Source organism: Lotus japonicus, chromosome 5, assembly GCF_012489685.1.
Source record: "Lotus japonicus ecotype B-129 chromosome 5, LjGifu_v1.2".
NCBI classification, from domain to species: Eukaryota; Viridiplantae; Streptophyta; class Magnoliopsida; order Fabales; family Fabaceae; genus Lotus; species Lotus japonicus.
This window is the reverse complement of record NC_080045.1, coordinates 39,032,387-39,049,767: the sequence shown is the minus strand read 5'-3', so window position 1 is coordinate 39,049,767 and position 17,381 is coordinate 39,032,387.

The following is a 17,381-nucleotide window of genomic DNA, read 5'->3' as shown; positions in this document are numbered from 1 at the left end:
TGTCAGTTGGTTCGTAGCCTCAGGAGCAACGTTCAAGTCCGTTAGTGAAAGAAAGATGAAACTCTGATGGTGACAATGTTATACTTGTTTCCTTGTCAAAAGTACTTTGTGAGATATCACGTGATTCGTTTCACTTAACTGTCTCTTTCAACAATGTCAGAGAGCTTTCAATTTGAATATGCTGCTCTTTCTCTAGACATAACATTCATACTTAGAGATAGACGATGTAAATCTTCTTTAATCATGGACTTCTCGTACGATCTGTCAGCTTGGATATATCTTGCACAGTTCTGGTCATGAAGCTTTGACTCTTCTTCTTTCTTCAATCATTCTTCTCTTTTTCTTTATAAGATAATTTATGAAAAATTGACTTTACATTAATTGAGTCGTCTGTAATGTAACTTTGTCCTTTCTTGTCTTTTTTGGACTCTCTTCTATCTGGCTGATTCGACTTTATCTGCTTATGTAGTCTGCCTTGAACGTCTTCATGCTTTTCATTGCTAGCATCTTCAGGTATAGTCTTGTTATCATTAGACGATGGGAATGTGAAGCGTAGAGGTTATTTCCTGAAATGCAATTTACATGAAATATTTAACCAATTCAATTATGCTCTTGAAAATTGTTTTCATTCAAAATGTGATACGATGTATTCAATTTTTGAACTTAACATTTGTCTCATTTTGCTCAAAAAAAAAAAAATTGAAAAAATGAAAAGAGCAAACATGCTAAGTTTAAAAGTGGTGTCCTAAAGTTAAATCTTCACAAGATAAAGCAATCGGTTTTTGAAATGAGGTTTTGTCGTGTTTCTCTATCCAAAAAATATATATTATCACTTGCTATCCACTTTGAGCCTTATAAATTTTTTTTTCCCCATTTAACCCTAAACAAGGATCACCCATACACTGGGGGCTAGTGCGATATTTCTCCATATTTTATAGGGTGACAATGTGTCATTTGTCTCATTTGTTACTCCCACGCTGGGGGTTTTCAAAGTTCGAGTATTTTTCTTTAAGGTGTTCATAAATTCCCCTACACTAGGTTTTTCTCATTGTGTTTGAATCAATTAAGTTCTTCTGCTATAAGAAAAAAAGAAGGAAAAGTTCCAGAAAGAAAAAGAAAAAGCAAAAAAAAAAAAAAAAAAATAGAGAAAAGAGAAAAAAAGAAAAAGAAAGGTTGAGAGTAAAATAAATAGCTTTATAAATGCATATCTTTTATCCAGCACATTGCACCAGAGATCCTTTGTCCCAATTAACCCTTAAATACGTTTTGAGCCTTTAATATCCATTTCTTTGATCACCCTTTTACCCAATTGCCACGTTACAAGTCAAATAAAGTTCATTCTGATCAATGATTGATTGCCCTTAACTTCTTAGACTTTAATTTTAGGATAACATATTTATACTTGTGTATCTTTGCTTTTTAAAAAAAAAGGAAAAAAGAAGAAAAAAAAGGTAAAAAAGAGAAAAAGAAGTCAATTGAAATATTTTGGTGTAATGAGACTTTTCTCATTCTGATAGAAGTAAATGTTTATTTTTCTTTTCATCGACAGTCTGAAGCAAGGATTGTTAAAGAAATTGATTGATTATGTTATACGAGAGGCTGAACTTTTCACATATGCAGCAGATCATCAAATTGACACACTTATAATTCGGGAAATTTTGTATGGCATGAGACAAAATTCGTCTACGTGCCCCATCCCTTCATTTGATTGGTTACAAAATTAAGTTTCTATTAATAACAAAATTATATTTTATAGTTATCAAAAATATTTAGCTGACTTAATTGTTCGTGAGAAAAAGTTCGAGCCATCAATCACTCTTGAAATAATTCTTTACTTTTTAACTTGAATTTTAAGGATTACAAAATATACAAATAAAATTTAAATGACGATTATAATTCTTTCACGAAATATAAATAAGATATTTTCATAAAATTAAATAATTAAAAATTGTCCACCAACCCTTTTTCCCTTTATTAATAAAATTAAGTAAGATAACAAATTATTTTCTTGAGGTAAATTAGATAATTTTAAAGTTTGCATGATTAATTAGAGGTAACTGTTTTTAACACGGATGATGTGTGATGCTAAAACCTTCCCCTCACATAAATGATTTCCAAATTCAAAACTCTCGTTGTAGACCGGTTTTTTATTTTTTAGGGTTCTAATTTACCTAAATAAATTGGTGGCGACTCTATATAATTATATTAGTTATTGTACATGATTTTCCGTAGTGACCCTTGGGAGACCCAAGTTTTTAAGCTTAGAATAAATTAATTAAATTCATATTCACGATTAGGTTTCGATGTATCGTGAAGGAAACCTGAAAAAGTGGTTATCAAATGGAATAAATTTATGAAGGAGAAAGTTCAGGAAAAGGCTGAAAATAGTATTAAAGTCGATATAAGTTATAACGCGAGTCTTATTCGCTTACGCCTAGGGCAAGAACGTTAGTAAACGATTAATTTACCCTTAAAGCACTATAGGAACTAATTCCAAAAAATCTTCAGAGGAATGTTAGAATTTCTCTTAATCCTTTCCATGACAAGCGTTTCGACACGAAACCCTGAGATATACGAACGTCCGATTCCAATTCTCGGAGGTTTGCTGAAACTAAATCCCTGATAACTAAAGAACCTTAAAATAAACTGTCGATGGGGACTTTTTATATTCGGAACTTCAAACGAAGATTCCACACGCGTACACCCATTTCTTTCGATGTTTCTAATCTTTCTTCAGAAAGAAGTTTTCTCATCCGACATCAACTGCAAAAAGTAACTTTTCGGGTTAAATCGATTCACACCGACTTTGGATCGTTTGCTTTAATTCCAAGAAACCTGTTTCGAGTTCTGGAATTCTGTCGCCAGAACCTATCTTAGAATTCACAGAGGAACGCGCAGGAAAAATCCGAATCGCGAAATTTTCATTTTTCCGCGTTTTCCATTTTCTATAAATAGCTTGAAAAATGAAAAAAAAACAAAAACATCACCACCAACACACACACAACCCGCGAGCTTCAAGGGAGGAGGGGGAGAGAAAGATTTTCGCCGATTCTTACCTGATCGTCGCTCTGTTCGTTGCTACGCGTAGGCCTCGAGGTACTGATGCTTTTCCTTACTTCTGATCGTAAATTCTGTCGCTTTTCTCTATGTCTTTCTATGCTCAAAGTTTTGAGCTTTTTGTAAAACTGTCCAAATAACTTGATTTCAGTGTCTAAACTTATTGCCTACATGCCCAAGAGCATGAATATCCGGTTGTTTTCTGCTGAATCACGCCGAAATGCCGCCGAGTTTCAATTCTGCTCGAAAAACCCATTTTTGGCCAAAGCTTCGTTCTTTGGATTAAAAACTCTCGACTAAGCTTAGTGTCAGTAGGATTAGCTGTTATAAATGTCGTTAGGAACACGCTCATCAAATTTATTTCTCAAAATTCCGACTTTGAGTTTTTAGGCTAAAAACACTGACCAAAATACCCCTGTGTTAGTTTTCGACCCGATAATTTTTCTGAGAGTTTCCCTGGCCTAGATATCACCTAAAAATACCTAGGAATTAAATTAGATCGAAGAAAAAGGTCGGGAAACCCTATTTTGATAGTGGCCGAAACTTATTTGGTGTGGTCCCGTGTCCAAAAATTATTTTTGGGTCTGTATGACCTGAGTTATTGCGTAGCTCTCTCCGTTGTCGAAATTTTGGCTTTGGTTTCTTGTCATTCTGAGTTCTGTAGCTCGATTTATGGATGTTTTAGCGAATAAAGTGTTTTTGTACAAAACTTGAATCGAGTCAAAACTCATCCATTCGGGGAAAGCCCTTCCATTCGTGCCTAAATGTTGTACTCTGAAGCTTCTTAAGCTTTGTCTAACGTTAGTTAGTATTGTTTCGATTGTACTGACTTATTTTGATTGATTTTTGCTTTGTTTGCTCTAAGGTTCGTTTGTGGAAACCTTGGACTTGACTTAGCAAGCTTGTGAGCGTGACTTACACCGTGATTCTGATGGAACTAGAGGTGAGGGCAACTTACCTTGCTAGCTAATGTTTTAGGCGTCGACCAATTCGACTTGATTTATTGTATATGCATTTGATTGTGATTGACTGGGAAAATGTTTACTGAGGCTTCAGCTGACAATGATAATCATTTATCGCTGGAATTGTTTTTGACATTGATTCACATGCTATGTGCTAAATGGTTAATCTAGGATGTGTTGATATATGTGCCTTGACTTTCGGATTGTGCTAATTTGATTATGCAAATACACATATATCTGTTGTACGTCAGAGTGAGGATAACGGGCAGTTATGCCAAAATTATCATGAGATTTTGGGAAAGTTTGACGGGACGAACGGAGGTTCGGGCCTTGTTATTGTTTTAATGGATCGAGACCTTCTCTGGGAATTACTGGGATGATGGGATCTTTTAAACTTATAAGATTAGAGATAAACTGTAACACCCCGATTTCCAGGTGTCACTTTAATAACCAAAAATAAACTTTACGCGGAAAACAGGTAATTTTTTTTTTGATTGTTTCCTTTTAATAAAAGCAATAAAGAAATAAAAACAAAGCCCAACAACTAAACTAACCGATAAACAACATATACAAAGGTACAGCCTCTGCTGCACTATCCCGTCACGCGCACACGCAGTGACTCCAAGGTAACATGCTCGTAGGCGAATATATACAAACCAAAACTGTACGCAAAAGCATCAAATATACCACTATCCAAGAGAAAGTCGGCCTCAAAATGGCCTCAACCCAAGACCCCTATAGTCCGACAGACTCTCTGTGATCCTCAGCAAGAGAACCACACAAAAGCCATATATCGGGAACCTACCCGGTCCCAAAAGTAAGACGAATCAGAGCTATGACAGTGACAACCAACTCAAAAGACTCTAACCACCCATATCCCACACTACTATCATCGACTCTCCCTCGATCAGCCATGAAGTCCGGGTCCTCGTCGAAAGCTTCAGTAATAGACATTTCGCTCCGGGTCTTTCCCGCACAACGAATCATCACGAACCGGCTGACAGACGCCTGGCAGCAGGCCGACCGCCCAAACACAAACATACAAACAAAGCCAAGGTGCTAGGGTCAACTTACAGAATACAATAGATATACAATCAACATGCGATAAAGGGGGTATATATATATGTTGTATATATACATATAAGTTATGTATTGTATCAACTCCCTAATACAATTCAATCATCAAAACACATAACGATGTTTATCAACATCAAATCATCAATATCTCAACAGATATAGTTAGAGTGCATGATATGTCAATGCAACGTCAATTAAGAAGGTTCCGGAAGAAATAGGCTGGGCACGATCGAGTCGGTCCTAGCACTAGCATTGTGCCGACCATAACCCTCGGGTGTCACTTACAACCTTGACATAGTCGGATCAGTCCTAACCCTGCGGGTCGACTTTTCCCTCCAACGAATGCCCGAGTTACCCGAAGGCATGCTGTACCCGAAGGTATATACTGTACCCGAAGATATATAGATATACTGTACCCGAAGGTATATAGATATACTGTACCTGAAGGTATATACTGTACCCGAAGGTATATAGATATACTGTACCCGAAGGTATATAGATATATTGTACCCGAAGGTATATACTGTACCCGAAGGTATATACTGTACCCGAAGGTATATAGATATACTGTACCCGAAGGTATATACTGTACCCGAAGGTATATATCGATTCGGCGACAAAAGACAATTAATTATGAAAGGAGTGCGATCACCCTTGATGACTTCTTGAGTCATCTGACTCATCAAATCTCGATGGTCAAAAACTGCTCCGACCCAAACTCAAAACAACCCAAGAGTTAGTGTCGGTCAATACAACACAACTCCACCAACAAGATTACACGAGGGTCTAGTGTCGGTCAATACAACACAGCCCAAACAACAAGAGCACTAGGTGTCGGTCAATACAACACGGCTCCACAACACTCCCCAAGAGTACTAACGTACTCGGTGACTTTCAATCATCACCATAGCTCACCTTAGTGGCTTTCCCAATTCTGATAACTCTCCAAACCCACAACAAAGGTCGACTTTTCCCCGCCTTTCGTAAATATTTTTCCCCTTCAGTTCTCCTATGCTTAAACGTTAATAAAAATGATTTCAATTCAAATTAGTCAAATTATGAGTTTATTTCTCAAAGTCTAAGTTTCCCAAGTCTTTATTTTTTGAAATCTCTATCATTCTAAGTTTCCAAAAATCAACCACCCAAAATACATTTCCCGGGGAAAGTCTAGGAATTCCAACGAATCCCAACAAATGGCTAAGTCTCAAACCCCACATTCGGACTTGCCTAGGGTTGTTCATCCAACCCGAAATGTCAAAGATCACCAGGTCAATGAACCTCCACTCCGAAGTTGCGTCAAAACGCTCAATTCAACACATCATCAATATCATAAGTTATGAAAACAATCATAACAATAAATCATCATCATAAACAACATCAGATAAAGCATAAGTCGAATTTATCGACGCCTATCATGCAATCATAGCTAAATATAGCAAGTTGCCCTAACCTCGAGCTGTTCCAGCTTCGCAAACAAAGTTCTCCTCAAACAATTGCTCTGAGTATTTTAGAAAAAGCTCAAAACTGTGAGCACAGAAACGACTTTAGAAACGCAACAGAAACAACAATCAGAGGTATGAATCGTGTTAGTTACCTCGATACCTAGAATTAGGGACGAACTGCACGAAGATTGGTCAAGTTTTCGCGAAAATCTCCTCCCCCCTTGCTCTCCACGAAATTAAGCCACAATAGGAAGAAAATGAAGGAATTTTTGCTTTTTGAGCTATTTATAGGCAGGCGAAATCGCGGGAAAATGAAAATTTCGCGATTCCGATTTTTGCAGCACGATCACCGTGGAATTCTAAGAGAGATTCTGGCGTCAGAATTCCAGAACTCAAAACAAATATCTAAGATTTGGGAAAAACGATATACAAAACGCCAAAAGCGGTGTAAGTTAGTCTGTCCCGAAAAACTACTTTTTGCTGTGATGCTCAGACGACAAAACTTCCAACAGAAGAAAGATTGGAAATATCGAAACAAGTCTGGCAACGCGGACAGAATCTTCGTTAGATGTCCCGAATAGAAAAAGTCTTCATCCTTCGCTCAAAACTAAGGTTTCGAAGCAAAGAAATTAGCGTCGGCGGACATCCGAAAAGTTAAACCTATCGTGCGTACAGTCCAGAGTTCCGAAATGAAACACTGGTCGATGGAAAAATAAAGAGAAACTTTAAATTTTCCAAGAGTTCGAAATCTCACTTAAAACGTTGCTTAAAGAGCGAAATAGCCTATTCTGGACATGCTCGCCATAAGGCAGGTGTGCAGACGACTCGCACTAGCTCCGAAAGAAACAACGTCACATTCCTCGAGCAATTCCTGAACTTTCTTCTTCATTAATCTTTCTCAAATATCAAACTCCTGTCACGCTTACACTGATTCCACGCGTGAGTCGGAAATTAACTTGTTCCGAAAATCCGGGTCTTACATAAACCTAAATGGAAACTATATTACAAGGAAAATTCATAATACACTAAACAACATCTGAACCCTTTAAATAATGATAACAATGTCAGATGAAAGCTTAGAGCTTGGATGTTAGTTTTGGAAAATGAGAAGTGTCGCCGAATCCAAGTTTTGGGGAAACTAATAAGTTTCTGAGTACGTTGATACTCCTTTGCTCGATGAGCAGTTTTATTGTTTGGCTATCTAAAAGATAAGCCGGGAAACTAATAAGTTTCCAAGTACATTGGTACTCCTTCGCTCTTTGAGCAGTTTATTTAGCCATCCAAAGGATGAGCCGGGAAGCTTCACTGAGGCGTGAGACTTCGTGAAAGCATGGAACTTCACTGAAGCGTGAGACTTCGTGAAAGTGTGCAAATTCACTGAAGCGTGAAACTTCGTGAAAGCAGAAACTTCACTGAGGCGGGAGACCTCGTGGAGACGGGAACCTTCGCTGAAGCGGGAGACTTTGCGGAGGCGTGAAACTTCACTGAAGCGTGAGACTTCGTGAAGGTGTGGGACTTCATTGAAGCGGGAGACTTCATGAAGGCGCGAAACTTCACTGAAGCGTGAGACTTCGTGAATGCGTGAAACTTCACTGAAGCGTGAGACTTCGTGAATGTGTGAGATTTCACTAAAGCGTGAGACTTCGTGAAAGCGTAAGACTCCATTGAAGCTTGAGACTTCATGGAAGCATGAGATTTCATCGTCGTTTACCCTAGGGCAAACGACAGGGAACATTTGTTTAGTTAGACACTTGTGCGTTGGGAGGACGATACATTGTTTGACTAACCTTATCACCTAACTTCATATGTTGAGATTTTGATGATTTGATATTGGTGAACATTGTTATGTTATTTGTTGAATTGTTGAGATATTGAATATTGTGTTGTTACTAGAGATTCGATAACATGCCATGTATATACCTTAGGGTAGGCAATGCAGAATTTATATGTATATATATATATATATATACCCCCTTATTCTTCACATGTTGCTTGTATTATCTATTATATTCTGTGAGTTGACCCTCGCGCCTTGGCTTTGTGTTCATGTTTGTGTTTGGGCGGTCGGCCTGCTGCCAGACGTTCAACAGTTGATTCGTGATGGTTCGTCGTTCGGGGAGGACCCGGAGCGAAATGACTACTACTGAGCCTTCGACGTGGACCCGGATTTCTTGCAGGATCGGATAAGGGTCGATGTTAGGGGTGTAGTATATCGGGTCTCGTTATCGTAGCTCTGATCTTCATTTCTTATTTTGGGGCAGGGTAGGTCCCCGACTATTAGCTTTTTGTGTGGTTCTCTTCCATGAGGATCACAGGGAGTTGTCGGACGTAGGAAGTCTTTTGGAGGCCGTTTTGGGCTGACTTACTTTCTTGGAGGACTGTATTTATAAAACTTATGACTCTATCTATGGGTCGCACTTGTTGCCGTTGGGCAATACTTTTAGTTACTTGATGTTACTTTCTGTCACTTGAGGACACTCGTGACGATGATTTTAGTTGCAGCGAGGGCTGTACTTATATTGTATATTAGTCGTTGTTAATCGCGATTGGGTTGAGTCTTTATTTCGACAAGTCTTTTTATTTAAAAAAGAAAACAAAAAAAAAATACCTGCTTTTCCGCTTTGTTTTATTTTTTAGTTACTAAAGTGACACCCGGAAATTGGGGTGTTACATTGTGGTATCAGAGCTTGTCGAGTCTTTCAGGAGTCTTTGGGGAATAGGTCTTCTGTGCTAGGTTGTGTGACTCTGCAAAGAGTAAAAAAATTGATTGTCTGCCAAGCGGTTTTTCGCTTAGAATTGATTGAAGTTATTGCTTAATCTTATTGTATGGTTATGGTAAATGCTATCTTATGATTAGTACTAACTGTTTGTTTAACTTAACAGAACATGGTGAACTCTAACCAACTTGCTGAGATGGTGGCGACTTTGGTCCAAGCAATGACTGTACAAACGAATGACAATGCACATAGGCGTGCTACTGAGGATGCACGCGAGCTACATCGGCGTCAGAGAGAAGCAGCCCTGGACCAGAACAGGGGACTGAATGACTTTAGAAGGCAGGATCCACCCAAGTTCACTAGTGGGACTGACCCGGACAACGCGGATCTATGGATCCAAGAGATTGAGAAGATTTTCGAAGTACTGCAGACTGCAGAGGGGGCTAAGGTGGACCTGGCAACTTATCTGCTGCTGGGCGATGCTGAGTACTGGTGGAGGGGTACCAGAGGAATTATGGAAGCTAACAACGAAGAGGTGAATTGGAACTCTTTCCGTGCTGCATTTCTAGAGAAGTACTTTCCAACTAGCGCTCGAGACTAGTGGGAGGCACAATTTCTGACCCTTTGTCAAGGGAGCATGACCATACCTGAGTATGCTTCCAAACTGGAATCATTGGCTAACCACTTCCAGTTTTTCAACAACCATGTTGATGAACGCTACATGTGTAAGCGGTTTCTGAATGGGCTGAGAGCAGACATCGAAGATTCAGTGAGGCTGTTGGGAATTATGCGGTTTCAAGCTTTGGTTGAGAAGGCCACCGAGGTGGAGCTGATGAAGAACAAGAGGATGAATCGAGCTGGAACTGGGGGACCAATGAGGTCGGGTTCCCAGAGCTATCAAGGAAGAGGAAAATTTCAGATGGAGAAGCCATACCAGCGTCCTGCGGGGGAAAGGTTTACCCCAGGATCGTACAAGCCTATGGCTACCACTGCTGCTGGAGGAACGGGAAACTCGATTGCAACCCAAGACGTGAAATGATTCAGGTGTGGAAAGTTGGGGCACTATGCAAGTGCGTGCTCAGAATCAAGGTCCAAGTGTTTCAACTGCAACCAACCGGGGCACAATGCCAGTCAGTGTAGGGCACCCAAGGCGGAGCCGTCTGTCAATGCTGTGAGGGGAAAACGCCCCGCTACTAGAGGAAAAGTTTATATCATGGACGGTGAAGGATCGGAGGGGTTAGCCAGAGGAGAGCGCAAGAACGATGGTAACCTTCTAACTATTCTTTCCCATTCTAGTAAAACATGCCCTTCATTACTCTCGTAGCGTGTGCAACACGCCTAACTTGCTTTTACTGTTTTAGTTTTGACCTTATAATTATTACACCTACTAAGAATTTATTTGACTGCTGCTCGTGTTTTAACTATAGAAGTTACACGAGGTTTAGAATAACACACTAAGCCTAGAAAGTAGTATTGCACCGCTGCGATTATAAGGAAGCCAGAAGCTGAAGAAGGAATCTTAGAGAGATTCCTGTTGGGTAGTATACGTATTATGTTGAGGGTGTGTGGTTCCGTATCAGAATCGTTGAGGATGTAATATCAGGTAATTTGTGACTACTGGATGATAGGAACTCATTGACTGTTCCAGTGGGTTTTTCTAAATTTTCACCTTCGATATATTAGGCCTGATCAACTTAATATTGAGGGGGTGATATTCGGAATCACAGCTGGCAATGGACTTTGATAGAACGATGTGTAAGATGAATTTGAATCGATCGAGGATTAGTCTCGGGTTTGGGAGGAAAGTTCGTGTTAAGTAATTGATTTTCTTTGGGAAGGAGTTGTCGTTTTAAGAAATGAATATTCATTTAAGAAGTGTTAGAGAGTTAAAAGATATTAGAGGTCTAAACTTAGTGAAGGTTTAGATTTTAAGCCAATCAATTTGATCACGAACGCGTGAGACATGAAGTCTTGTCAAGTTTTGATCGAGAGACTAAGTATTGGAATGATTGGAGGATGATCAAGTTACAGAAAGGAAAGTGTTAGTATCAAGATGAATACTTGAGGTTTTTATATTTGGACAAGTTTCGTAGAGTTTAAGAGTGAATGGAACTTTGTTATGGATTTCGGTGATGCATGCTAGAGTTAGCAAGTGAATTTTGCTAAGTTGAATGAGAATCTTAGGGTTAAGATTGACTTCGGGAGTTGAAAATCATGTACGAATAAGAGATTTAGTGGTGTTAGCATTTACGGTTGTAGTTAAACCTCAGAAAGTTGAAGGATAGGATGATAAAATGACTAGTTAAGACCCTTGAGGTATAGTTATGAATTGATCTTCTAGAGGATAAGTCTCGATTTGTGTGAAGTATTAGGGATTTCAGTAAGTGTAAATCGGTTGAGTGAGGAAAGTTTTGAGGAAAGAGATGTAAATAATGATTGTTAGATATTAAGAGAATGATTAGCTTGTGAGTTGTTGATGAGTTGACGTTAAAGGGAATGAGTCTAGTGATGCACAAGGTATTAAGGCTCAAGTCGAGATTTAATTTGAATGGTGACTAAGTAGAAGATTGATTTTAGGGTACGAATGAGGATAGTTACGAAGTTGGAAGTGACGTTAATGGGATAGTAGATTCCAAGGGAATAGTTCGTCTAGGAGTTATCAAGCGATCGAGTTGAGTTTTGGATCACGAGTGAAGAATACAAGGACAAGTCGAACATTCACCCTGGAATGACAGAGGTATACCGAGTTTAAGCAGAATTTCGGACGAACGAAAGTAAAGGAACAAGTGGTTAAGATTGTGCGACTGCACGGAGTGCCAATTAGTATTATTTCAAACGAAGACCCGATACAAGTGGTCGAGCCGGACAACATAGAGCTGAAAGATGATATGTCTGTTGAGACGCCATCGGTCAGCATTAAGACTAGAAGGGTGAAACAATCGAGGGGAAAGCCGAGTGCTTTAGTGAAAGTTATTTGGAACAAAGACACGGACGGTGCTACATGGGAGTTAGAGGAAAAGATCAAGGAATAATATCCGGAACTTTTTACTGAGCCCTAAGTTTCGAGGACGAAACTTTCTTTTTGGAGGGTAGTAATGTGAGACCCAAGTTTTAAGCTTAGAATAAATTAATTAAATTCATATTCACGATTAGGTTTCGATGTATCGTGAAGGAAACCTGAACAAGTGGTTATCAAATGGAATAAATTTATGAAGGAGAAAGTTCAGGAAAAGGCTGAAAATAGTATTAAAGTCGTTATAAGTTATAACGTGAGTTTTATTCGCTTACGCCTAGGGCAAGAACGTTAGTAAACGATTAATTTACCCTTAAAGCACTATAGGAACTAATTCCAAAAAATCTTCAGAGGAATGTTAGAATTTCTCTTAATCCTTTCCATGACAAGCGTTTCGATACAAAACCCTGAGATATACGAACGTCCGATTCCAATTCTCGGAGGTTTGCCGAAACTAAATCCCTGATAACTCAAGAACCCTAAAATAAACTGTCGATGGAGACTTTTTATATTCGGAACTTCAAACGAAGATTCCACACGCATACACCCATTTCTTTCGATGTTTCTAATCTTTCTTCAGAAAGAAGTTTTCTCATCCGACATCAACTGCAAAAAGTAACTTTTCGGGTTAAATCGATTCACACCGACTTTGAATCGTTTGCTTTAATTCCAAGAAACCTGTTTCGAGTTCTGGAATTCTGTCGCCATAACCTATCTTAGAATTCACAGAGGAACGCGCAGGAAAAATCCGAATCGCGAAATTTTCATTTTTCCGCGTTTTCCATTTTCTATAAATAGCTTGAAAAATGAAAAAAAAAAAACAAAAACATCACCACCAACACACACACAACCCGCGAGCTTCATGGGAGTAGGGGGAGAGAAAGATTTTCGCCGATTCTTGCCTGATCGTCGCTCTGTTCGTTGCTACGCGTAGGCCTCGAGGTACTGATGCTTTTCCTTACTTCTGATCGTAAATTCTGTCGCTTTTCTCTATGTCTTTCTGTGCTCAAAGTTTTGAGCTTTTTGTAAAACTGTCCAAATAACTTGATTTCAGTGTCTAAACTTATTGCCTACATGCCCAAGAGCATGAATATCCGGTTGTTTTCTGCTGAATCTCGCCAAAATGCCGTCGAGTTTCAATTCTGCTCGAAAAACCCATTTTTGGCCAAAGCTTCGTTCTTTGGATTAAAAACTCTCGACTAAGCTTAGTGTCAGTAGGATTAGTTGTTATAAATTTCGTTAGGAACACGCTCATCAAATTTATTTCTCAAAATTCCGACTTTGAGTTTTCAGGCTAAAAACACTGACCAAAATACCCCTGTGTTAGTTTTCGACCCGATAATTTTTCTGAGAGTTTCCCTGGCCTAGATATCGCCTAAAAATACCTAGGAATTAAATTAGATCGAAGAAAAAGGTCGAGAAACCCTATTTTGATAGTGGCCGAAACTTATTTGGTGTGGTCCCGTGTCCAAAAATTATTTTTGGGTCTGTATGACCTGAGTTATTGCGTAGCTCTCTCCGTTGTCGAAATTTTGGCTTTGGTTTCGTGTCATTCTGAGTTCTGTAGCTCGATTTATGGATGTTTTAGCGAATAAAGTGTTTTTGTACAAAACTTGAATCGAGTCAAAACTCATCCATTCGGGGAAAGCCCTTCCATTCGTGCCTAAATGTTGTACTCTGAAGCTTCTTGAGCTTTGTCTAACGTTAGTTAGTATTGTTTCGATTGTACTGACTTATTTTGATTGATTTTTGCTTTGTTTGCTCTAAGGTTCGTTTGTGGAAACCTTGGACTTGACTTAGCAAGCTTGTGAGCGTGGCTTACACCGTGATTCTGAAGGAACTAGAGGTGAGGGAAACTTACCTTGCTAGCTAATGTTTTAGGCGTCGACCAATTCGACTTGATTTATTGTTTATGCATTTGATTGTGATTGACTGGGAAAATGTTTTCTGAGGCTACGGCTGACAATGATAATCATTTATCGCTGGAATTGTTTTTGACATTGATTCACATGCTATGTGCTAAATGGTTAATCTAGGATGTGTTGATATATGTGCCTTGACTTTCGGATTGTGCTAATTTGATTATGCAAATACACATATATCTGTTGTACGTCAGAGTGAGGATAACGGGCAGTTATGCCAAAATTATCATGAGATTTTGGGAAAGTTTGACGGGACGAACGGAGGTTCGGGCCTTGTTATTGTTTTAATGGATCGAGACCTTCTCTGGGAATTACTGGGATGATGGGATCTTTTAAACTTATAAGATTAGAGATAAACCTAAATGGAAACTATATTACAAGGAAAATTCATAATACACTAAACAACATCTGAACCCTTTAAATAATGATAACAATGTCAAATGAAAGCTTAGAGCTTGGATGTTAGTTTTGGAAAATGAGAAGTGTCGCCGAATCCAAGTTTTGGGTAAACTAATAAGTTTCTGAGTACGTTGATACTCCTTTGCTCGATGAGCAGTTTTATTGTTTGGCTATCTAAAAGATAAGCCGGGAAACTAATAAGTTTCCAAGTACATTGGTACTCCTTCGCTCTTTGAGCAGTTTATGTAGCCATCCAAAGGATGAGCTGGGAAGCTTCACTAAGGCGTGAGACTTCGTGAAAGCATGGAACTTCACTGAAGCGTGAGACTTCGTGAAAGTGTGCAAATTTACTGAAGCCTGAGACTTTGTGAAAGCAGAAACTTCACTGAGGCGGGAGACCTCGTGGAGACGGGAACCTTCGCTGAAGCGGGAGACTTTGCGGAGGCGTGAAACTTCACAGAAGTGTGAGACTTCGTGAAGGTGTGGGACTTCATTGAAGCGGGAGACTTCATGAAGGCGCGAAACTTCACTGAAGCGTGAGACTTCGTGAATGCGTGAAACTTCACTGAAGCGTGAGACTTCGTGAATGTGTGAGATTTCACTGAAGCGTGAGACTTCGTGAAAGCGTAAGACTCCATTGAAGCGTGAGACTTCATGGAAGCATGAGATTTCATCGTCGTTTACCCTAGGGAAAACGACAGGGAACATTTGTTTAGTTAGACACTTGTGCGTTGGGAGGACGATACATTGTTTGACTAACCTTATCACCTAACTTCATATGTTGAGATTTTTGATGATTTGATATTGGTGAACATTGTTATGTTATTTGTTGAATTGTTGAGATATTGAATATTGTGTTGTTACTAGAGATTCGATAACATGCCATGTATATACCTTAGGGTAGGCAATGCAGAATTTATATGTATATATATACAACATATATATATATATATACCCCCTTATTCTTCACATGTTGCTTGTATTATCTATTATATTCTGTGAGTTGACCCTCGCGCCTTGGCTTTGTGTTCATGTTTGTGTTTGGGCGGTCGGCCTGCTGCCAGATGTTCAACAGTTGATTCGTGATGGTTCGTCGTTCGGGGAGGACCCGGAGCGAAATGACTACTATTGAGCCTTCGACGTGGACCCGGATTTCTTGCAGGATCGGATAAGGGTCGATGTTAGGGGTGTAGTTTATCGGGTCTCGTTATTGTAGCTCTGATCTTTATTTCTTATTTTGGGGCAGGGTAGGTCCCCGACTATTAGCTTTTTGTGTGGTTCTCTTCCATGAGGATCACAGGGAGTTGTCGGACGTAGGAAGTCTTTTGGAGGCCGTTTTGGGCTGACTTACTTTCTTGGAGGACTGTATTTATAAAACTTATGACTCTATCTATGGGTCGCACTTGTTGCCGTTGGGCAATACTTTTAGTTACTTGATGTTACTTTCCGTCACTTGAGGACACTCGTGACGATGATTTTAGTTGCAGCGAGGGCTGTACTTATATTGTATATTAGTCGTTGTTAATCGCGATTGGGTTGAGTCTTTATTTCGACAAGTCTTTTTGTTTAAAAAAGAAAACGAAAAAAAATACCTGCTTTTCCGCTTTGTTTTATTTTTGAGTTACTAAAGTGACACCCGGAAATCGGGGTGTTACAACCCTGGATGCGACACAAGTAAAGTTTTATGAATGGTACCTGGTGACACCTTGCCATGAAGGACCTGCAAGAAGAAGCGAGAAACCTCTTCTCCAATGATGTTCCAGAACTTCCGATAGAATAGAGTCGACCCATCACAACCTGGAGCCTTAGTCGGTTGCATCTCAAATAAGGCTTCTTCAACATCCTCTTTGGTGAAAGGGAGAGCTAGATCCTGGAGCTGGTGGGGCTTAACTTTGCCAGCTACCACCGACGTGACTGACACAAGGTCCACTGGACACTTGAAGAGAAAAGAGCAAAAAATAATCAGCAAGAACTTTATAAATGTCTTTATCCTTCACTACAGTGCCCCCACTCTCATCCTTCAATTCCTCAATCGAATTCCTCTTCTTGCGTTGTGCAGCTTTGGAATGGAAAAAATGAGTATTTTTATCCCCATGACGGAGCTAGTTGGCCCTTGACCATGGGCACCAAACAACCTCCTCCTAGTCAAGAAGCACATCAATAGTACTCTCAATCTCTGTCATCTCAACTATGATTTGCACTGTTTGTGGTCGTTTCTAGAGGGTTTGTAATATGTGTTTTAAATCATACACCTTCCTTGCTACATCATCGTATTTTTCCCTCCCCCAACTATCTAGAGAACCACCAACCTCTGTCAGTTTAGACACTAAGTCCGGACCTATTCGGTTCCATGTTCCCGCCACCACTTAGGCACACTCTTCTTCACTCTTGAGCCAAACTTCCTCAACCCGAAAGATATGAACCCTACCTCTATTCTCAGAATAAGTGAACACCACATGAGAGGAGAATAGCGTTGTGATCAGAGCGATAGCGAGGAAGACGAGTCACGTCAAAAACATGCCAAAGATATAGCCAAATATCATTAACAAGAGCAAAATCCAATCTTTCCTCGATCGTATTGGAAGTTTTCCTCTTGTTTGATCAAGTTAAACGGTACCCAGAGTATCCCACATTTCTAAGGCCACAGCCAGAAATAGCATTCAAAGCCACTTGCAAATGAAAAAAGTCAACAAGATTACCACCCAATTTGTCTAATGGGCTCAGCACATCGTTGAAATCCCCTATGCAAAGCCAGAGCACTAAGTCATCTAGTTTGTAATTTCTAACCAATT